Source organism: Papaver somniferum, chromosome 6, assembly GCF_003573695.1.
Source record: "Papaver somniferum cultivar HN1 chromosome 6, ASM357369v1, whole genome shotgun sequence".
Taxonomy (NCBI): Eukaryota; Viridiplantae; Streptophyta; class Magnoliopsida; order Ranunculales; family Papaveraceae; genus Papaver; species Papaver somniferum.
In genome coordinates, this window is record NC_039363.1 from 109,751,074 (window position 1) to 109,775,661 (window position 24,588).

Genomic DNA, 24,588 nt, shown 5'->3' on the forward strand with positions numbered 1-24,588 from the left:
CTGGGGAGAAATACACTAGTTCAAGAGAACCACAGCCCACAGGCCACACCACAAGTCTGTCTATATCAAATTTATCGACACAGTTTCAAAATTCAAACTAAGCATGTCACAATACCCCATTCTCTCTGTGTCTATTCTACATTTGTCCAATAGCTAATTAATTTATATTTTCTCAATAAATAGTAGTACTAGATTTGGGATGCCATAGAAAAGAAATACTGCTATTTTCAGCTATGTGATAGTTGTGGCTAATAGCTCTGCGATATGGTTATAATTATGTCGTTAACTAATCTATCAAAGCACTTAATTGTTAAAATCCCATCAAGCATTGATTTGCCCCACCATGATGCAGTCAAGTCTAAGTGAGCTAGAAAAACGAAGTGCCTAGAAATGACTACTCAGTTGATGACACACTTGAGTAGACAGCGGAGTCGTATTCTGGGAAGTTCTGCCTTTAAAAAAAGACAGGACTTGGGAGTTGTCAATTGTTGTTCCAAACAAATTTGATGGTATCTTAGTCGCTTAGCTTAGTCTTTGACAAGGTTGGCCTTCTCCATTCAACCATTGTTATTGAACTATCCCATCTTACGTTGTACTGGCCATTTCTCTTTCAATTAAATTGTGTTGAACAAACATTTTAAACACCGAGGAGACCAAATATCTGTCGACGTGTTGTGGCTCGCTCAACGCCCTTGCGCATGGGGAGCGTGCGACTTGAGAACACAGACTCACAGAAGAAGCCCACAGCAGTCACTTGGCCCATTTCATGTTCGTCAAACTGTACATCTGTATTCTGTAATGTTAGCCTTAAACTATTTTTAAGCCCAATTTTCCTTGTGATTTTGCATTGCACTTGCTTGCACCGACTGAATGTACCTGTCTACTGTGCCAATCACTGGGTGTACAAGTTGCACCTGTTTGTCATAATCTGCGGCAAGAACAAACTCGAAACTATTCCTGCCCTGGTCTTTCTGCAACACTTAACATTTTCCAGAGGACATTAATATCTTTGTTTAGCTGATGGGATGTGCAAACATTTAACTTTCTCTACTACAAGGGTGTTCCCGGTAAGTTAAATCTTGTGGCAGAGACTGACACTTTCGATTTTCCATAAACATTCTTTCCGTAGAGGTGAATCTGTAAATATTGCTCTAATAAAGTTTTCTACCTGCAAGAATACATCAGAAGCTCCTGAATGGAAATTGGGAATGCACACTACAAGGGCAAAAAACTTTAAATACTAATTTAAATGGTTAAGAAAATCTGAATTAATACCTCAGATGGTGTGAAACCACAACTAACCAGTTCTCCACATTCCCAAGATGCTGCAATGGTTTTTAAAGACATGTCTAGTAAATCTGAAAAGAAGAAAAGTTTCAGTTCATGAACCACGATTGCAGTATAAGTATTTTGAAGAGTTCTAATATTAAGATCAATTATTAATCAGAATACGGTGCTCAGACCTGCTAGCTTGCGGAGTTTTCATAAAGATGGAATAAGCACATCTAGCAGATCAGGTGTAGCAACGTCCTGTGAATCCTCTTTCTCATTTACAGAAATTACGGATTCAAATACAGATGAGAGATTCTCGAGCGTCAAATAGATCAATCTCTGCAGCTGAAATGAAACCAAGAGATTTTAGTTCAAACAACACAGATTGCAGGTAGAAATAATAACTGCTAGAACATCCATTTCACAGTTGATCATCGATCAACTAATGGCGGGGATAAAAGATGTCGATCGAAAAAAAATAATATAAATCCACGGTGGGGGTCATCTTCAAGAAAATAAAATAAAAAGTAAAACCTAGAACATCTTCCATGTGGGCTCATAAAGTAATGGACACGATACATGCAATAGCAATGTAAGGACACTAGAGATCCGAGACAAACCTGTAATGTCTCTTCCGCTGCCATATCATCCAACAGAAGTATGTCTTTCGTTATTATAGAAAAGACAAAATACAGAACACTAGACACACTACTCTGGTAAGTCGATTGCAGAAAAAGTGGCTCCCACATGCTGCGCACTTTCTCAAGGATGAAAACAATCTGATCATGATGTATTCAGCCATGAAAACAATTTCATCGCAATAACCTCTAAATGGCAACTGTGGGACTACTATTGCAAATAGCAAACCTACCTGATCTATACTAGACTTTGCAAATTCGTATTGTTGCAGTTGATGTGTATTCTGGAACCCATCAGCCCCATCGATTGCCTGACACATCAGAGGTTAATCTGAGTCATGAATGGAGCATGAACTCTTGAATAATGTAAACTGTGAAACAAAACAATAAAATGTGAAAACTTTACCTTTTCCAAGTTTATACAAACTAGTTGGATTTGTTTCTGGAGCAATTCATCTGCCATTTGATGAAACCTTGGTGCGATATCAACAAACACAGCTTGTTCTTTGATACAACTGGGAAAATCTGGGCGATACTGAGAAATTAAAGTACAAGATAAGTTTTTACGTGAAAAGAGATAGGTCGACGGCATAATTAAACAAATAAACATAATTTTTCTAATTGTGATTACATACTGTGCGACCACTTGAATTTACTAAAAGACCTTTAATATGTCACGCGACAACAAAGAATTGACTAAAGAACAGAATAATACTGAATACACGAACCACAGTGTTGAGTGATAAGTGGTTAGATATACCTCAAAGGCAAGCCCAAGAACCTCCTGAGCAAGAAAAAGACAATCGTTGTGGACGAGTGCGGCAATTTGGGTGACATTATTAAGCTGCTTCTCTAGCTACAGTTGTAGAGATAAGCAAACTATAAGCCTAACTAATGTATTTGCAGTAACATATGACAAGCACCAAACATGTTTTCAATGAACATATTCTTTACCCAAAGAAAGTTTCATATGGATATTCAATAACTAACAATTATTCAACTACCGATGTGATTGTAGACTACTTCTCAAGATGCAGATTTCGTTTGATCAACCAAAAAACTTTTTGAAGACATAAACAGAATGGAAATACTTTGTTATGGCTCTCTAGCGAGTACAACTCTGGAAATACTGTCTTTTCCGACTCTTTCCATCATTTGACAATGGGGAAAAGCAAAATTATCATTTTGATGAGTAATTAGAGGCATTGCATCCTATACATACCTTCACAGGCATGATTGCTTCATATAGAAATAACGCATCTCTGGCAGCATGATAGAATTCCATGGCCACTCTTGCAGATGAGAGGCAGACATCCTACAGTCAAAGCTTATATTTGTCACATGATCCTCATATATGTAATTGCAAATGTAACTATGATAACTTAACTATAGATGAGCTAAGGAACTTATTTTAGACAACAGTCTAGTGTTCAACTAATATCCAATTAACATAGTTTCAACCCAGTACAAAATTTGAACCTTCCATTACTTAATATAAGATGAAAAATAACAGATTCTTGATCAGTTAAGGTACAGTTGGTACGCCACATTTACAGAAAAATTACCTGAAGTGCTTGATGCACTAATTCCATAAGTTTAGATGCTGCTTTAGAGATAATACACCTCTCTGGAAGAAAAAGCAAACTGACAGGCTTCTCAGAAACTATTCCAGCAACTTCACGAGCCTTAGAACTAGGAAGTTTAATCGTGTAGTCCTGAAACAACATTGGTTAATCAATCATTAAGCTCTCAAGCTAAGTCAATAAATCCTGAATAGAATCGTGAACCGTCTTTTTTCGGGGATTTTTTTTTCCGGGGATTGAGTTACATGTTGGATAACGAATCAGTGATCCATGGACGATAGTTAATTTTGTATATCCTGACATAAGTATACTGCTTATAAAAGAAAAAAAGACTTGAGCAGAAATATGATATCTTAATCTTTAGTATATGTCGCGTAGTACCAATTTACCACTTCAGTAACCTAATTATGTAAAAGATCAAGTGATCAACTAAAACATTTGGCCATTTTCATATCTAATCCTTAATAAAAGAAAACTGATATTAATGGTTATTTACTGTGATTTAAAAAACCATATAATTTGCATAGTCTGGTGGTGACAGACCAGAATCAGCATCTATTGTGGTGTTTGAATAGCTAACTTGTAAGCAAAGTTGTTGAGGTCAACTCTCATTACACACAGTAAACTTTCGTGATTTAAGGAAAATAAAAAGGTAAACTAGACTGAGTTGACCAGTGAATTGTTTGAATCGATCGTTCCGCGGAATTCACATGCACGATTCAGGGAAAAGCAAGTAGAATGAAACATCATGTTAAAAGTGAGATCAAATGGAAATAGCATTTGTGTCAGATACTTACTGAAGGATTGGAGGAATCAAAAAGAAGAAGTAAGTTTCTAGCATTTGCCAAAATTTCCTTTTTCTTCCTCGCTGCAAAGTGAACCTCGACATTTTGAACAAAACTGCTCAACTTTTCATCCTTTTTATCAGTTGCCGAAATGAACATCAGATCCTTCAAACTAGCTTCAAACTCGGTTGTAAGTTCAATGAGCTTCTGAAACTCTACAATTTTTGAAGCATCATCGGGAACGGCCTGAAGTGAGCACTTGGAAATGTTATTTGGATGCACTCAAATCCATAACAATCTACATTCATTGATTTAAGTTAACACAAGGTCGTGTGTTGAACTGATGCATGCCATATTAGGATACCAACAAAATAAACAAAATTATCACATGAACCCATATAAATTGACACACATACCAAGCTTAGGAAACAATAAAGTGCAACCAAAAGCCAAGAGTACAACATCTTACTTAATCAGGGTTAGTTTTTTCTTTTCTATTGAAGCACAAACTTGAGTGCAGAATATCATTTTGGTAATACCATGGAGTCAAACTCACAGTGTTATTAACTTGTAAATAGTGGTCGACGGACCAATAAAATAATAATTACTTAAGGAACTAGGATCATAGTGTGCTAGCCAATTAGTGCTTTCACTTGAGATTATTATCTCCTAGCCGTTTCCATTAGTAATTTTATTATCCACCATTGAGGTTGAATTGTGACCAAGAGTTTTTCACTCAAAGAGTTAATACATAACGTAAGATTCCAGCAGGTGATACAAAAAATGGTTGAACCAGTATATTTCACACTTGACCATCCAAAACTACACTTTTAGAGGACAAGCAGTATAAGAGATGCCAGGTGACCTAGCTTAAGCTTGTAGCTAACAAATGCAAAACACAGACGGAAAATATAATGCATTCCAGCAAAAGGAAGTAAAACCATACCTTGGAAAGGACTTCGGAAATAACCAGATCTGAAATCCTTGGCCATGTCAGTCTTCCAAAACACGTTATCCATCTACCATTTTGGAAGCATACTGTTTTGTGGATAAAATTTATAACCTGAATTAGCCTAGAATAAATGTTTGCACTTTCAACCTGCAAATAGTTAAATAAGATCAGGACGGCAGCATATCTAAGGATAAAACATGTACTGTTTGATCATATGTTATCAGCAACATCTTGGGATAGTTCAAGCTGAAAACTAACAAATAGATATCAGAAGAAATACTGAAGTACTGTAGTATTACAAATCCATGGTCAGCCAATGGTGATAATGAACTGCTATAGTAGATTATCATATTTTACAGATCTAAAATGGTTGAATGAGAAAGTAATGAGCGTAAAGTAGTATAAGAAGCTTTAGTGCTAGAATACGAATTTCAGATATCACAGATATTGTCTAGTCACAGATTTGATGAGCATGTTGCTTGGGTCCCCTAAGGAAAGATCGTCTCCCATTTCAAGGTAATCGGCTAGAAATAGCATGACTTGCAGCAGAGGGAAAGTGGACTTGAGCTCTTAAAAGTTACAAAGTCTTGAGACTAACGAAAAAAGGTGAACCAGTAAGATGATACATTTTAGTGAAAAGACAAGGCAGATCCCTGAAAAATTGACAGGAACAATTCCTATTCATCTAAAAGTACTGTTTCCAATGCCAATGGTTCACAATTCCGTTTATGAATAGCAAACATCCAACATGTTTTAACTATTAAAAGTTAAATGCTACAGCCATGCTATTGTCATAGGAAGTATGTCATCCTACTACGTTAATATCACCATTATAACATTTATTCTTAAACTGAAGAAACGAAATGTTGCGAAACTTAAGTTATGCTACTACCTTTGAGTTATAGAATAAACCTTAGAATCAGAAGAGGAAACGACTAGGCTGAGGATTGCCTCATCCATTTGTCCACAGTTAGGAAGTAATTCTTCTACAAGGTGGAAATTACACTCAGCATTTACTGTTGGAATTATTATGTATTTGACCATTAAGTCTGCCACCTTAGCAAGCCCATAATCAAGTACTCCTGCAACCTGCATATCACAAAACCACAAACACGAAAATTGAACACGCAACAAAATCTCAACAAGATTGATAGAGGTGCCACAATGTACATAAACAAGAAATCAAAGGGCAAAACCATACCGATCTCCATTGCTGTCAAAACCATACAAAGCTCTACATTTTTCATCTTCTCAATACTTAACTTAAGCACAACTCTTAATTTACCATTACCAGAATCAAACCGTATTGCATTACTCAAAACCCTAACAGAAACCTCTTGCAGCTCATCAAAACAATCAAACCACTCCTTCCTCAACAATTCAAAAACAACCGGTTCTCTCTTATCACCAACCTCCTTTCGATCATCATCATGAATCAACAAATCCTTCTTTAAATCTCTTAAAGATTCCGCCGCATTTATCAATTCCCCAACCTTTAAATTCTCCTTAACCACTTTCAATCTCTCCACCAAATTCACAATTATCTTCACCAAACTCAATAACTCATTCTTCTCCTTCAAATCTCTCCTTACACTACAAATTTCCTTCAATGCATCCCTGACATCGATATCAATACCATTGTTAGATAGGAGTTGAACAACATTAGAAAGGTCTGTTGAGATTTCGTCAGTCTTGGAAATGGAATCAGAACAAGTAGAGAAGATTTGAGAAAATTCAGTTTGGTGAGAGAGAATGTAGTCTTTTACTTTCTGTTTTATGTGAAGAGACCGGATTTGTAAACGATCAATGAGGAGATGAAGATCTGGAGCTGAGAGTGGTGATGATTCTTCAATGTTATGAGTTGATAAAAGTTCTCGGACATCAATTGATCCTAGTAGAACATCCATTTTTCTACTGGATTGAATAGAGCTGAAATTTTAGACTGTTATCACCTCAGCATGCAGACCAAAACGAAAAAAGTTCACCTATACAAGACACTTGTTGTCGTCAATATAAGAAGCACAAAGCAAATATACAATGTACACTAGTCTAGAGGCACGCGTGATGTGCTTGCCTTTCCATTGCAGAACAAATCGAACCTGTTATTCAATAAATTTTCAATCGAAATATCTATTTACACAAATAAAGTGTTTGTATGCGTGATGCGAGTGCCGATCCGTTTCAAGACCTGCAGAAAAAAATATTTAAGGTTACATAAATCTAAATGATCAATGACATAATTGGCGAGAATTCAAGTTATATAAATACAACTTCAAATCAAGATAAACTTAGAGCAACTTTTATTCAGAATAACATTCAACATCCACATTTCAGGATTTAACGGGAAATGCATCCATCAGTATTTGGGTTTTCTACTCTTATTGTTCATCATCTACCTACAGAAAAATGTAAATTTATAGTGATCGAAGAAGTTCAGGATTCACGTACGTTCATTCTGCTATTGATATTTAGTCATCGAGTCGGGGAGTCTAAGAAACTGAATCTGGGTTTTTAATTTCCTAGCTTCCTGATGATTGGTGGTAACTTTTCTCATTCAGACAAAGTAAACTAAGACAGTTATCCCTGCCAGCTGACATTTTTCAGAAATATATATCTTCTACGGCAAGGATATGAATGAATTAACGACCCACAAGAGAGCACTCAAGGAGACGACAGTGAAGTAGAATCAAGATGTTTCATTGTTATAAACCTTTGAAAGTTCTGAAAGACTCAGTCTGACTCGAATTCCCCGTAGTTACCTGATGTGATTTTCTATGTTGAGCCAACAAATATCTATCCATCACCTCTGGTAACTTATTTTAGCTTGTGAAGATTTTAACAGTAAATCATTCTTAAATCAAGGTTGAGCTGTAAACTGAAATGTGTCTCGATTTTCAACAAAGGTTCAGACAAAATTTAGACAAAAGATTTTCAACAAAGGTTTATTTTGGTTTCCTCCTGATTTATTAAGGTTTGGGCTTTTTACATTTCTATGCTAGCCTCCTTACTTATTAAAGGTTTTTCATATTAATTCTACAAACGGAGCAGAACTAACAAAGTTACGAGCTCTTGAAACATAGCTTTAAAAACCTTTGTTTTTCCACACTTATTAGTTCAGAACATAAATTTAGTGGCACTTGTACTATAAGGCATTTACAGAGTGGTGCACTGTCTGATAGTTACAGGTTAAATTTCAGCTACAGCTACAAACATACAATCAAAATCTCATTTATATGTCAACGGAAAACAGCCATATGGTGCTATGTTGTTGTATAAATTGTTAAACCCTTCAGACTGTTTTATGAAGTGAGCTAAACCCATGAGCACTGTTTTACGTTGAAAGGTCTCTAGCCACTTTGAAGTTTGAGTCCGACACTCTAAAGTTGTTTCAATTTAAATGATCCCTCAAACCTCAAATGTTTAGCATATTCCACTAATAGTGCAAAATTGACTTCAACCCTACATATAGTATACCTCCCTCCATATAGGGTATTGGGGAATTAAGATAGCAAATTAAAGATGACCAACACAATCCTTACCTCAAACTTCGCAGTTCCAATTCATAGCTTCTGTTTCGCCTCCTAAGTACATGAGGACACCAGGCTCTGTAAATAGACAGAAGTAAACGTCTTAAATTTAAGTGTTGAAGGAAACAAACCCATTGAAAAGAATAATAATCTGTTTGACATTTCCACAAACAGCAAAAGCTCATAGACTTAGTTGTAGTTGTGTGATGAGAAGTGCGGCATTTTCATACCATAACTTTTAGAGGAACCAATATCCAGTTAGCATGTAAATTAGTCTCAGAATGTGTTGATAAACCAAATTTTGATTGAAATTGAAGTAAGTTAGGTTAGAGAATTTCATTAGAAAGAGTGAAGGGAAGCAAATCTGAAGTTCAATATCGGTCTGAAAAAATTGAAGTTTGAGCTATTAGTAATGAAATCGAGTAATTGTTCTCCAACCTCGAATCAGCTTCAGAATCACAGTGCTGTTTTTTTTTTTTTGTGAGAAATATGGTTCGATATGATCTGTTGGGGAACAATTTTAGAAGCAGCAGCTCGATCGGCTGGAACCGGGGGTTTTGGTTCTTCAATTGTTTTGTTCCATGGGTTGGGCAATTCCTATGGGCTCCCACTCTTTTGTTTCACCGCCCCCCGCATGTTCTATTTTCAATAGTTGGCGTCTGAAGTCATGCCGCGCGGCTAAAGTTCTGCCGCCCAACGACTCCATCCAACAGTTTTCTTTGAATTTTCTGTCAATACTAATTTCTCACAACATATCAAATTACACCTCCTTTAAACCTGAAATATCATCCAAAATCTCTTCCAATTTCAATATAATTTGTTGAAAGATTTCTCGGTCCTTGTCAGTTCGTTGAGCTTTGTATACTCGATGAGAAAATTTAGCTATTTGCATAAACTATGAGTTACAAACGCAGTTTGCTGGAGCTAAAACACTGAGCGTGAATTTTCGACAGAGTATTTAAGAAATACTTTGTTCTGACACCCGTAATTCGAATCATCGTGCTATATGTGACCTACTATTTCATTTTAAGACAATTAACATAAAAGTAAGTGAATTTGTAGCTTTAACCATGCAAGTCAATTTGAATGGTTGTTTGTAAATGCTTAAAACTTAATTTAAATCATATGTAATTTGATTTCAACAGAAAGCTGGGTTTTTCATTATTTAGAATTAGAATTACATTAGTAGCAAAAATAAAAGTTACAAGTTTTCTAATGTCGTTCATCATTGTCTTATTCAAATTGATTCCATTCTCCAAGACCCGGAATATTCCCACTTGCCAACAAATTTGTGAATTGACTTATATCTTCGTATTGTTGGAAAACAGTAGTTTGTTGAAAACAAAGAGTGATTGGTAGAAACGAAAAGAGGTTGGTTGTGGTGCAGTATGATGAAAATATGCTATATTAGGATGAATAACATTATGTTGTGTCATGGGAACCATTTCTTGTGTACCTCTCTGGCTCTTGTTCCAAGACGAAGTGTGACTAGAAGTACTGGCATAATTTGTACGATTATCAAGAGGTAAACTTGGACTCAATCCAAACAAGATGGCATCCACCTGATATTTTCGGAGCTCAACCACGTGCAAAGCCGTCATTTATTGATTTATCCACCATTAATTGATACATTGTGCCGTTAATTATTTTGCAGTGGCATCCGCATCATAATAAGGATAAGTATGTTCAATAGCTATCAAAACTATTGGGATCGTGGTTGTTTCCACTTGTGGAGTTATACTTGGCAACCCCAAATATATTTCAGGCATATTTAATGAAGATGATGGAGAACTTCCATCTGTGAGCTAGGAATGATAGACTTTTCACGACCATAACGAGATAACACCGGCATATCAAACTCATATTAATTACCTAGAAAAGCAGTCTTTCTCCCAAATAACGAACACCTATGTATGATACCGGGGTAAAAAAAAAAAACTCTTCTTAGTGAATAATCCAAAAGCCCTTGTACCTCATGAAGTGCAGACTCAGCAAAACTGCTGTAAGGATGAACAAAAACATTTTGGAAGCTCCTTGTCATTTGTTGATATCTTTGAGAAAAAGTGGAAAGCTTTTCATCGTCACCAATGTCCTTATCGCAGTTATTCTTGTAGTACATGTCCATTATTGGAACTCTTTGGGTCTTGTGTTTAAGAGCTGGTTTACCAACACAGAAGTTTGTATACCACCAATACTGGAAATCTTAGTATTTAATCATGTTTTTATTCAGAAAGTTACTCGATTTAAAAGCAGAATTTAGATGTTTACCTCTATGATGCCTAGGTATAAGTGGAGTTTGTTTCCCATGCGGATGTTGTATCGAGGTCGTAATACATTTTTGCTAAAATTGCAGACCCTAATCATATAATATGGTGCAATATGCAGATATTGTGACGCTTCAAGCCAACCAACATGAGAAATACTGGTTGAGTTAGGAAAAAACGTTTGACTTTGATTTTTTCATATCCAGCCATGTAGAAATTTTTTGAAATTGGACAAGATCTGTATTCTTCCATGACTAGTGGTCATAATAACTTCCTTAACTCCTTTTAATTGTTTGAACATGGGTGCTACTTAAGTTTACTAGGTTCTAACATAGTTCTATGTTCTGTATGAGATGAAGCTAATAATGATCAGTTTTCAGTGAGTCGTAAGTGGTCGTTAGTCTTCATTTCTGAAAATAGTTTATGGGCATATATTTAGTTCGTACTGGGTAGGTATGCATAGGGGTACGCATACATATGAATCAGTTCGTGAACTCAGGATGCTAGGGTATGCCTACAGGGTATGTGTACCCTTAGCCATTCACGAACTCATGCCCTTGGGGTACGAGTGTTGGGTATGCATACCTCCCCCCCTTCATGAACTCAGAACCTTAGGGTGCGCATACTGGGTATGTGTTAGAGCATCGCTCGGTCGAACTCGCAAGCGTTGTTATCTCAAGCTTGTTGTCAAGTTTAGTCGCCAAAACTATAAGTCTTGATTTCTAGTCTACTTATAGCTAAGTCTCGGATTAGGATAGAAAGTGTAGTTGAACATTAGACTTCACGACGTTCATTGATTGAAGACGAAGAACTACTAAGGGGAGCTTGTGGAACTTCATCAACAAAAGGTATATGGAGACTTGAACTTGTATATCACTCAAAAGTCTATCTACTCTATCTCCTATTTGAGATAAAAGTCGTATAGCTATATAGTCTTCGATTATACACATTTCATATTTCGAGTTGAGTTTAACTCGCTTACATATTTTTCGAAATATGTGTTGGTAAGATTTCGCTTTAACCAAGTTCATCTTATTTTCTTGACGAAAGTCAAAAGATGATCATGTGAAAATCGTCCTGTAACATCTTACATGATTTCTGTGGGACAGTCATTTGATGTAGACTCAAAATGTTTCGTATTGATCATTCGATCACTTGAAAATTGCTTTGAAGCTAATAGTTTGTGTGAGACATCTATTGTCGTCTTCTAAGAATGTTTCAACGATTGAAATGGGAGTTTAGAACAAATAACCATGATTGGATATAGCACAGCATGCGTACTTGTATGCTAACTGATGCAAGTTATTCCAAGTCCGGGAACCATAGTATGCATACCCGCACTGGTTGCTTAATGAAAGTCCGGGAACTTAGTATGCATACCGGTATGTGTATTGGCGTGAGTTTCAAGTTCCGGAAATTTAACTGATTTTGGAAGGTATGCATACTCGTTCACATACTGGCGAACCCAAACTTAGTCCGACCACTTAGGTATGCGTACATGTATGCATATTTGAGTAGGTTATGTTTTGAAATCGGTTTGTTCATGAACTAATACATTTATATAATAAGGAATGCAATCTTTTTCAAGTCGTGTCTATAATGTTCACGAATTGATTCGAGTGAATCAAAATCGATTTTGCTTCAATTATGTATTGTATACTTCTATGAGAATATAAACAATTGAACAACTCTAGAACTAGTTTCATTTGAGTCATTTGAACTAGTTATGGTTAAGATGAACAAGGTTGATATGAAAGTGTTCATATGGCTAACTTAGGTTAACTATTGTTGAGCCAACAAAGGTGTACACGTTTAGGTATGGTTACTCATATGTAAATGAAGTCACTTTTCATTTGTGTGTAACAAGCTAAGTTTGATCTAACGGTTGAAAGATATTAGCTTGAGTCTAATCTAGTTTTCATGTAACGGTGAATATTGAATGCTTTGTTACCAAGGTAACATTGATTGCAAACCTTGATTTTAAGACTATATAAGGGGAGAACTCTACCAACTGGTAAACCTAATCCCCACACCTCCTGTGCGATAGTAGTTGCGATTAGAGTCGATTCTCCTTTAACCTTAGGTTTTTCCAAAACCCAGTAGGTTAACGACTTAAAGACTTCATTGGGATTATGAAGCCAGACCCAACTATTTTCTCTGTAGTTGCGTGTTATGATCTTGATGCTTTCTATCGTGTTGAGTACTATCTTCCCTAATATTTGCTCGAGATTTAATATCCGATAGGCAAGATACAAAGTAGTCACAAACATATTCGTCTCATCATTTTTGATTCCACAATATCTTGTTTCGCTACCATATAATTAAGACTATTGTGAGGTGATTGATATTACTAGGTTTTTCATCGGGAATATAACTCCGGTGTATCAATTGGTTCATGTTCACCTTGATTTATCAAAAAATGGAACAAAACTCATAGTTATATCTGTGGGAGACAGATTTATCTATTCAATAGACTTTTCTGTGTGAGACAGATTGGTTTATCAAGTCTTCGACTTTGGGTCGTAGAAACTCTTAGTTGTGGGTGAGATCAGTTAAGGGAATCAAGTGCGCGGAATCCGATGTGGTTCTAGAGGTGTAAGGAACGCGATTGTACCTTGATCAGTGTGAGATTGGTTAGGGCTCAACCACATTCCACTCCGAAGTTAAAATTGGAGTAGGCTAGTGTCTGTGGCGGCTTAATATAGTGTGGTGTTCAAATGTGTACTAGGTCCCGGGGTTTTTCTGCATTTGTTGTTTCCTCGTTAACAAAATTTCTGGTGTTTGTGTTATTTCTTTTCCGCATTATATTTGTAATTGAAATATCACAGGTTGTGTGTAAGTTCAATCAATTGTGAATCCAACCTTTAGTTGTTGATTAAATTGATTGACACTTGGATATTGGTTTTTGATACCGTCCAAGTTATTTCTTATATTCGATGGGGCTCGCAAATTCCTATTTGTTTGATTGCAGATTGAATTAAGAAATTGAGATATAACTCTTGGATATACTTTTCTTAAGATTGAGTCTGACTGTCTAGTTGATTCTCTTGAAAGTATATTGGAGTTAGTCTATACAGATTTCTAAGCGAAATATTGGGTGTGGTTGTTAGACCCCCGCTTTTTCAATTGGTATCAGAGCAGACAAACGCGTTTAAGACCTCATAAGTCTGTGTTTGTAGCGATCTGACTCTATGGACAAACGTGTTATCTCAATAAACGTACCACCAGTCTTCGATGGCTCAGATTACTTGTGGTGGAAAATTGCCATGCGTGCATTTCTTCAAGCGCATGATTTTAAATCATGGGTTTATGTTGTTAGTGGCTACAATCCTGCAATGGTTACAGTAGACGGTGTCTCTATTGCAAAGGATATTGGTAGATTTGAACCTAATGAAATTCTCGCTGCAAAGAAAAATTATGACGTTTAAATGCTATCATACATGCCATTACCCAAGATCTTTCAGTACCATGTGACTACATGCACTCGGTCTAAAGATGCGTGGGATATCTTAGAAATTGTATTCGAATGGGATTCCTCTGAAAAGGAAGCTAGGTTTCAAAACCTAAATTCTGATTGGAAAAACCTTCGTATGGCTGATGAAGATTCATTTGATGAGTTCAATCACAAAGTATCTGAAATTGTTAATGCATCTTGTGCATTGGATAAGACTATTCCTGAAAATAACATTGTGATGAAAATTCTCATATCGTTGCCAGACAGATACGACTCTAAGAAACATGCCATCGTTGAAGGAAATAACCTTGATACTCTATCCAGTAATTCTCTGGTAGGAAAACTAAAGATTTTTTATCTTGAACTTAGTAAAAGAGAAAAACTTCGAATGAGTTGCAATCCAGTTGCTACTTCTGATGTAAGTTCTCTATGTCCAAAATTGATTGATCTGAATGATGAGAATTGCTTTAATTCTACTCTTTCACTGTGTGTACAACAGTTAAAGAAAACTCTTAGGAGAAGAAAAATAAAGTCTCGTAAAAAATCTTCCTCAATCAATGTAATGGATAAGAAAGTTCACAAAAATTATGATAATGAAACTTATTCCATGTGCTACAAATGTGATCATCACATTTCTGGTATTCCTGATAGGGAAAAGAGTGAGATAACCAAAGCATGGATGGAAATCTTGTCTACTGTCCAGAGGAAGAAGTCTGTGAAAGTTCTCTCACATATTTTGATGATAATCACCCTTGTTCTTCCGACAGCTCTGATTATTCCATGATAAACAATCAAACTTCTCCAGAAGAAAATTCGATCTCTTAACGAAACATCTCTACTTGATTAAGAGATAATTTCAACTAGAAAAGGAAGTCTGGATTAAAAGGATTGAAAATCTGGAATGTCAACTGAAAACATTAAGACAAGAAAATGCGACTTCTCGCATTTGTGATGTTAAAAGGAAGGATCGATTCTCTTCGATAAGTTCTAGCAAACCAAATCATCATATTACTCATGTGATTTTGTCATGTTCTAATCTCTCTCATGATGAGAAAGACATGGTTAACTTCAAAGAATATCGTGAGTATACCTTGAATAAAAACCATGATTACCCATAAACAGATTTCACAAAGGTCTTAAAAAAAAACTTCTTCTAAAACACGTTTTCAGAAGAAGAAAATGAAATCTAATAAGAAATCTATGTCATTTTCTAAAGAGATTTTCAGAACCATTCATAGTATGCAAAAATCGATGAACAGTCTGTTCACAAAAGTAAAGGGAAGAAAAATCTCCTCTTCGGATTCTGACTCCACAAAGAGGAATCTGAAACAAGTTTTAACAAAATCATCCTCCTCTCTTGTGAAACTTCCTGATCCTTCTTTAGGTAGGAGAAATTACTCATTGTAAGTTTTAAGATTGTTCTTGTCTATTTTCCCTTGGACAAGAACAATAATCTCCAAGAGGGATGTGAAAAGATTTGTGATGACTGTTCGTGTATCTTCCTAAATTGTTCTAGCTTTGGTTTTAATCCATGAACCGTTTCTGAACACTTTGATGTTTTTTCTTTCTCTTTTAAGTTTCTATTAGGGTTTCTGTCAAAGGTCTTTTGGGGAATTTATCTCATAAAGAGGATGATGTATGGACTGCACTCTTTCCTTCTAAGAAATTTCGTTTTGGTTCTTCTGACGTGATTCATCCTCTGATGAAAATCCTACCGTTTCTCATTTTGATAAACTCTCATTAACCATAAATCTTGTCTTGGAGCAAGTACGTGTGTTGAAGAGTGAACTAGAATCCTCCATCAAAATACTTGAAGACAAGATGAATAATCTTAAATCCAGGATTGATTTAATCGAAGATGAACTTGATGATTATAGGAAATATGAAAAGAGTCTTCAAAGTAAGTGAAATGATTTTTGGTTCTTGCTTAAATTTATTTTATCTAGGAAATTTCTTATGAGAAATTATTTTTGTGTTTTAAGAATATTATAGCATTGCTCGGTTGAACCCACCAAGCGTTGGTATGTCAAGTTTGGTTGTCATATTTTAGTGAATCAAAACTTATTTTAAGAGTCGCTTGATTATGTACTAGAGTCAGTTTCATATAGGTTAGCTTGAAAGTATTAGGATATGAGATATTACAATTATTGCGAAGACTTGAAGAAGTGAAGAAGTAAGAAGCTACAACGACAACATCATCCTTCCACTTGAGGTTAGTGATATTTGGCTTGAACTGTTTCATTCCCTAACGTATCTTTCAAGTTGTGCATATTGAAAACTAAACTGCGAAGCATGAACACTCTAGATAGATATAGTATTAAGGAATACAATATGAAGTTTATTGCTTAACCATTAAACTTTGTAGATAAGACATCGACATAATTGTTTAAATGCTATCGTGATTACGTATGGGTATGAGGTGAGGATTTCATCCTAGAAACAATGTTTTACATGTGTTTTAAGGAAGTAAGTTCATAAACTTGTTTATGAATCGAAAAGGAAATCGCCAGGCGTTATTGGGATTGTTATTCATTGCATATCTTGTGAACATCCAATATGTGTGATTTAGGATAACTACTCACGACTTGTTTGTATTCTTGGTGAAACTATTCATAATGGCCTGACTTATGTATTGGTATGACTTTTATTAGTGAAACCGATCTTAAGTAATCTCCTGAGATGGTATGATCGAATTTGTGATTTTTTGATACCGAATCTGGGTAAAGGGGAACCGATCCTATGAAGAAGTGCAACACATCACAAGGGGAATCGACCCTTGTATGAGGTGCAGCAAGTTTGTAGCAGAAAGGGGAACCGATCATATGGACATGTGCAACACATATAAGTTAGATACCATATATATCTGGGGAACCCATCCTAGTACCTAGTCAACCGAATTTTGGAAAGATAGTATGACTATGCACAGTACTCACATGGAGGTAGAACCGAAACTTGTTTTGGTAGAACAGTTAAACCCATGATTTGTGATTGAGTGTTTCTTAATCAATCGCATAGTTCTTGAAAGTTAGATGAACCAATTCTAAACTTTTTTGGAAGTGTGGAAAATCGGTTTCAAGGTTGTAAGTATGAAAGAGGACTTACAAAGTAAGGATGTCGGCATACTTTGAACATGTACAGTAATGTTTATCTTTTATTGTTCAAAGTTATTCCTCAATAGCTAGAGGAAGAAAATCACAGGATCGAAATATAAATAAGTTAAGAATCTTTTAATTAAGTTTTTTATTTTTATTTTAGGAAAATGAGAATTAGTAATGTGCATTTACTAGTTGAGATTTTCCAAAGAGATTTTCGGTCATTATTATGGAAAGAGCATTTCCAGGAATTTTGGAAAACGAATTTGGAATATACTGAATATATTTGAAAATATTTTCGGTTTTGGAAATACCTTGGTGTCCAAACTTCCTTGTTTATAAATACTTGAAGTTTGCATTTCTAGCAAACTAATCCTTTGTGACAGCAAACTTCCTCAGTTGTGTTGTTACTGGTGTAGCCGCCTATTCGGAAAGGAGAGTAACCTAATTAGGCGAAATATTTTACTGCCGCTCAGTTTAAAGTCTTCTTTGGGATTGAGAAGCTCTACGAGTACCGTTGGTGGAAACTAGATAATTGTGGTTTATCTTGTGTTTTCGATTGATTTGATTGACTAACGGTGGTTGAACTTTGATTGCACCTACTTTGTTTATGCTTGAGAATCTTCTCTTCTGATATAAGATTCACTCATACTAGATCGAAGTTTAGACAGGGATCTTTAGACTGTTGTTAGTGCTAAAGACGATCTTGTGATAATCTATTGTTAACAGACTCCGTTCTGTGCGTGATTGATCACAAGAGATTCAAGTTGTTGTGTGCAGGTGTTTATTGAAGACTTAAGAATATTTGAAGACAAAGAAGATATTGAAGATTTCTGATTTGGGGTTCATAATATTTGGTGTGCACAATACTTGTTTCGGTATAAGAGGATCCAACTATAATCGGTTTATCCTTGTGGTAGATTGGATTGATTAGTTGTGTATATCGGCATCAATACAATTCTTTGTGATTAAAAGTATTGATTGCAAAATCTTAACAATTACCTTTGGTGATTGAACATAAGATAGATCTAAGAACCTGGCGAAGGAGTTTATGTTAAGATAAACAGAAGAGCCATTGTCCGACTCACATCACTTGGTTGAATAGAGTTGATACCAAACAGATTTGTTGTTCCTTTAATATTTGGAATACGAACCAAAGGAATTGTTACAAGTACGTGACTTATTCATAAGTTGGAGGCGTGGGAATACAGACGGAACTAGGTGAACTATAGGTTTAGTTGCTTGGTCTCAACTATACGAAGTTGGTTTAATTTTGTATAGCGGCTTAATCCTGAGAGTATTCAATTCTGGAAAAGGTCCCGGAGTTTTTCTGCATTTGCGGTTTCCTCGTTAACAAAATCTTGATTTGTCATTTACTTTATATTTCCGCTTTATAATTGTTTTATTATAATTAAAGTAAATTACACAAACGTTAATTCCTATTTACTTGATAAGCAATCCTATTGTGTTTGGTTAAGTCCGAACCTTTTTATCAAGTAAACATACTTCGTTGTTGTATTGTCTCGATCTCATATCCATAGACGATCACACGAAGTGTGAACCGATTAGTTGCATTGTCTCGACTCAGTCTATAGACAATCACTTTCGGAGAAAGGACTTATAGGTAGAAAAAGTTTTAGCTTGAGGTATATTTTGGTACCCTCGCCTTTTCAATTCGTATCAAAGCAGGCAAACACGAAAAGATCTAACAATCTTTGTTTGCTGCGATCCAACCTATAAGAATGAACTCGAGTTCTCATGAATCGACTTCAATTAACGTACTGATGTAATTTCAAAGTTGTTATAGTAATATGATTCGTTCAAGACTTGTGAAAGCGAATTTTTATATTTTTTTAATAAATAAAAATAGCGACCTAAATTAAAAAGATGTTGTGAAAATTATGGAGAGAATGGGACTAGGATTCCACCATTGGTTGATATTAGTGATTTAATAAAACAATAATTATGCAACTCAACATTCAAATTGATTCTAATAGTATTGCATAGACATGTAGATTTCCAAAAGAATAGATGTTAATCCAAGCATAGAATATCAAAACCCTAAAGCAAGCATATTCTATTAAGAGAAAATGCACCTAACTAATCAAAATCATATGAACAATTTTTAGTTCAATGCAAAAATCATAATAGAGTTGTTGTAATTAATTAATAAAAATATATCACTTTTACCGAAACAACGGCTTCCTCCATAGCCCCAAGGATTGGGTTTAGCTCATCATTGTGGAAACGCGCTCAAAAGTTGATTTCATTGCTCAAAGTGTTTACAAATGATGAATTGGAGAAAAACTATTAAAAATCGGGTGTTTGCAACATTTTTAATTATTGCGAAACACTGTTACATAAAGCGATAAAAGCCAACTGTCGATGTTCAGCTTCTACGACCCCCGCCTCTGTGTCGTTATCACTGTTGATAAACGACTGTCTTCGTGAGTCTGTTCTTCATGTTCTTCAGTTCTGCAGCAGCAGAAATGGTGTTCTCCGCAACTCGATTTTTCGTCTCTGTGATGCTCAGTAACTCTCCCAAACTCTCTATCTCCTCACTGATACCCAAGACACTCTTATTTATACTATGGAGCCAATCTTAGATCGACAATCATCTCAATTACTCCAAAAAATCTTTGCAGTTAATGAAAGTATTTTCACGGGAATATTTCCTCTCCATTTTCACACGTCTTCTGAGTTGTATGGTATATCCAAATCTTCCCATTTAATTGAGCCAAATAATGAAGAGAATATCTTCAATTAATTCCGTGAATAATTACTTCCCTGTTTTCGAAAATATCTAAAGGTATACGATTTCCTTCCATTCAAGACAAGTACAAAATCTTACTATCATGGTAAGACGATAATCATGTCTTAAAAACACAAATATACCCATAATATCATGACCAGAATCTCATACAGTTGAGATTTCTTTTCCCGTCAAATATCTTTCCCGTGAAGAAGAAGATGGGTGCCTCCTATCCGGTCCTGGGGTGCGAATAGCAGATGCCATGAGGGGTGTCTCTGATCAGCTGCTTGGATGTAAATATCCTTTGGGTACCCCTTATCATTTGGGCGCCCCTTATCCACAAGTGAGAGTATGAATAACACGTTCCTTCCGGTGTTTTAGATGACTTTTCGAGCCGATTTTTCCAAGAATGTTTATTTCCAAAAATACCTAAAAACACATAAAATACCATAATAAGTACAAAAAATCGAGTACCAACAATACATGAAATTAAGGACAACATAGACACAAAAATGTGTCTATCAAATACCCCCAAACTTATTATTTGCTAGTCCTCGAGCAAATCTAGAAAATAAAAATGACTACACTTAGCACGTGCAGCAAGCCGTTAAACCGCTAGGTGGCCCTAGTGGCGGAGTGTTGTCTCCGGAGGGTTTACCAGAGGTGTACCCACAAAACCTTTACTCCAGACCCTAGCTATCTATGCAGAACCTTGGAAGGCACTAAAGAATCTCCTTGGTTGGCATACAATCATTGACTATAGAAGGAAGTACCCTGATGCGAAATTCCAATTGATGTACACGAGTTTGCACTCAACATACTAAAATTCATATATAAGTGACAGATCTCTACTCAGATAGTTTCTGTACATCATAACCGGAGTCAACCAATCACATGGAAAGATTAAGAAGATGGATAAAGAGATGGTTAAAAGTGAACGGTGTTTCCCATATCTGTCCGAAGGCCTCTGCCAAGGTGAACCTATCATAATGGACTGAGATACCGATCTGACTAATATCAACACATCTGTCATATACAAGGGGACCAGTGGTCGATAAACCTAACTCTAGGTCAACACAACTGACATATACAAGGGCACCAGTGGTCGACTTTATTGAATTTATTCCGGTTGGTCTAATAGTCTGGTCTCTCTATCTTTTTTTTTTCTTCTCTTTTTTTTCTTTTGTTGGTATCTCAATCACTCTATTCCACCCTAGCAAAGGTAAAAACTTGAATCGTGTGCCCCACCAAATCATTTAAAAAATAAAAACAGAAGGATTAGGATTCAACGAGATATGGCGAAACTACCATGTGTTTTTTAATTCTAACACCTGAGCTCTGTGCTTTTATGAATAGACTCTTTAGATGTTTCCATCTAATCAGATTGGTTCCTCAACTCCTACAACCAAGATGTTCCCATCCACTTAGATTGGTTAGTGCCAACCTTAATAAGCATAAATTTCTAGGCTCTGGAGTTTATTTGTTGCAGCTAAGAGCTAACAAAAAGTTTCTTCCCCACCCCCAAACTTAAATCTAACATTGTCCTCAACGTTCTAAAGATGAAATTAAAAGCATGAACAATAAGAAACTGTTACCACTTGATGGATGGAAAAAGAAATAAGGAAGGATATTACCGTAAGTATGAGTACCTCCCAGGAAATGCTAAATTTAAAGTCTTTAGATAGACATCAAATACCTCAAAAAGGATTGTCACCTTCCAAAGTCATATATCAATAGTCTAAACAATTGTGGGTCCATAAGACCAAATAGATCTGACACCAGTATGAGACAACTGCACTGATTCAGAAAAATGAAAAGAAGGAGCACGTCCTCATCTAAGGTTTCTGTCAAGACAACTGGGTTTATCTGCGGCGCGTAATTGAACTTCATATGTGTGTATCGATAAATAGATTCATCCGAAAAAAGGGTCTCTAATACCTGGGTTACCTCCTGGACAGTATCAGGAGGATCGGGTTGCAGAGTCTGAAAAGACTCAAGTAATATCTCAGATGTACAAGGCTCGAGTCCCAAGTTAGAGACTCTAATTAGGGATACGATACAATCACAAGAACCATAACTACCCCCAAACTTAGGGTTCACAGACAAACCTCTAACTATTTCTTGAATTTCCGGATCTTCAGAGTCCTTAAAATACCCAAGAGATTCTTCTAGTTCTCTACCCCCAAACTTAGGGTCATCATTATTCTCAGAAAAAGCTAAAACTATTGCCTGAATTTCTGGGTCCATATAATCTTTAAAATACTCAAGAGCTTCTTCTAAAGATTGATCACATATCTGATCTAAGAGAATGCTTTCCTCAAAATCATCTAAATAATCTACCAGTAAAGTGTCAAGCCAATTATCCTGAACCAAATCCTGAACTAAAGTGCTAATCATATTCACTTCTTCTAAATCATCATTCTCGGAAGGTTGTCTAGTAACATTAAAGACATTTAGTTCAGTGGTCATATTACCAAAGGATATGTTCATAAGCCCAGTCCTACAGTTGATGACAGCGTTAGCTGTGGCTAAAAATGGGAGACCTAAAATCACTGGGATTTGACGACTTGGGTCCTGAACAGGCTGCGTGTCTAGAACAACGAAATCCACAGGATAAATAAACTTATCAACCTCAATCAGAACATCCTCTATGACACCACGAGGGACTTTGACAAACCTACCAGCTAATTGTAGTGTCATTTTAGTCGGTTTCAACTTACCAAGACCTAGATGGGTGTATACATGATACGGGAGTAAGTTAACACTAGATCCTAAGTCAAGTAAAGCTTTATCGACCATGTGATTACCAATCGCACAACATATGGTGGGGCATCCAGGATCCTTATACTTAGGGGGTGTTTGGTTCAGAAGAATGGAACTTACCTGACCAACTAAAAAAGCTTTCTTATGGACATTAAGCTTACGCTTTCGTGTAGAAAGATCTTTCAGGAACTTGGCATAAGCAGGCATCTGCCTAATTGCTTCTAATAGCGGAATGTTGATGTTCACCTGCTTAAATGTTTCCATTATCTCGTTGAAAGTCGACTCCTTCTTTGTTGGGGCTAACAAATGTGGATATGGGGCTCTAGGCACAAAGGTAGACCTATCAGGAATTTCTTGGGAATCCTTAGAGACTGTTTCAGTTTCCTCGTCTACGGGCTCCTCTTGGGAAGTAGAAGGTGGAACTACAATATGTACACTAGGAATGGCTACCTTATTGTCTACCGTTTTACCACTCCTAAGGGTTGTTATCGAGTTCACATTGTTTGATGATTTCTCACCAGCTAAAGATATTTGATGGACTCCCCTAGGGTTGGGTTGGGGTTGACTAGGAAACTTTCCTTTTTCTCTCAATGTCTCATTTATCTGACTAACCTGGGTTTTCAACTCGAAAACAGCCTGAGAGTTAGCCTGACCTATTCTCTTATTTTCTTCTAAACCTTGAGCAACAGATTGCTGAAACTGCACAGTGTTACGAGTTAACAAAGCAAGAGACTCTTCTAAACTCATAATCTTCTTATCCGGAGGGTTCTGAAACTGTGACGGAGCTAAAGGATTCTTAGTATAGCCAAAACTTGGGGGAACCTGAACATTACTAGACTGACCTTGATTCTGGCCCTTGGACTAAGAAAGGTTTGGATGGTTTCTCCAGCCAGGGTTATAGGTTTCTGAATATGGGTCAAAAAAATTTTGGTTATCAAACCTAGTGTTGTTATAAAGAGCATTGGCTTGCTCTTCAACAACATGGCCTTCCCAAAAAGGCTCATTTCTTCCACTACTACCACTAGAATGACCTAATTCTAAGGCTTCTAACCTTTTGGCTATAGCTTCTATTTTGGCATTTGACTCATAAGATCCTTCTACCCTATTAACATTTCCTCTACTTAGAAGAATTGTTTTCTGGGGTTCCCTACTTGATAGACACATTTTTGTGTCTAATTTGTCCTCAATGTCCGTATTGTTGGAACTCTATTTTTGTACTAATATTGTGTTTTTATGTATTTTTAGGAAATAAACATTTTTGGAAAATTCGGCTCGAAAAGTTGATTTTGGCACCCGGAGGACAAGTGTTATTCGGACTCTCGCTTTTGGATAAGGGGTAACCTGATTACTAAGGGGCACCCCCAGATCACCCCCAAGGCAGCTGCTATTCGCACCCCTACTCTGGATATGGGCTACCAGTTTCTTTCCCATTTGAAACGATTTTGGCGGGAAATTTCTAAACAGTTCTGGCAGAATTTCGATCGTCAAAATGAAGGGGTTATGGGT

The 24,588-nt window shown here is 36.2% G+C and overlaps 1 pseudogene; it reads right to left on the reverse strand.

Annotated features, from left to right (window-relative positions):
- Positions 1–83: 83 nt before the first annotated feature.
- LOC113288824 lies at positions 84–9,299 on the reverse strand (annotated as a pseudogene).
- Between the last annotated feature and the right edge of the window lie 15,289 nt (positions 9,300–24,588).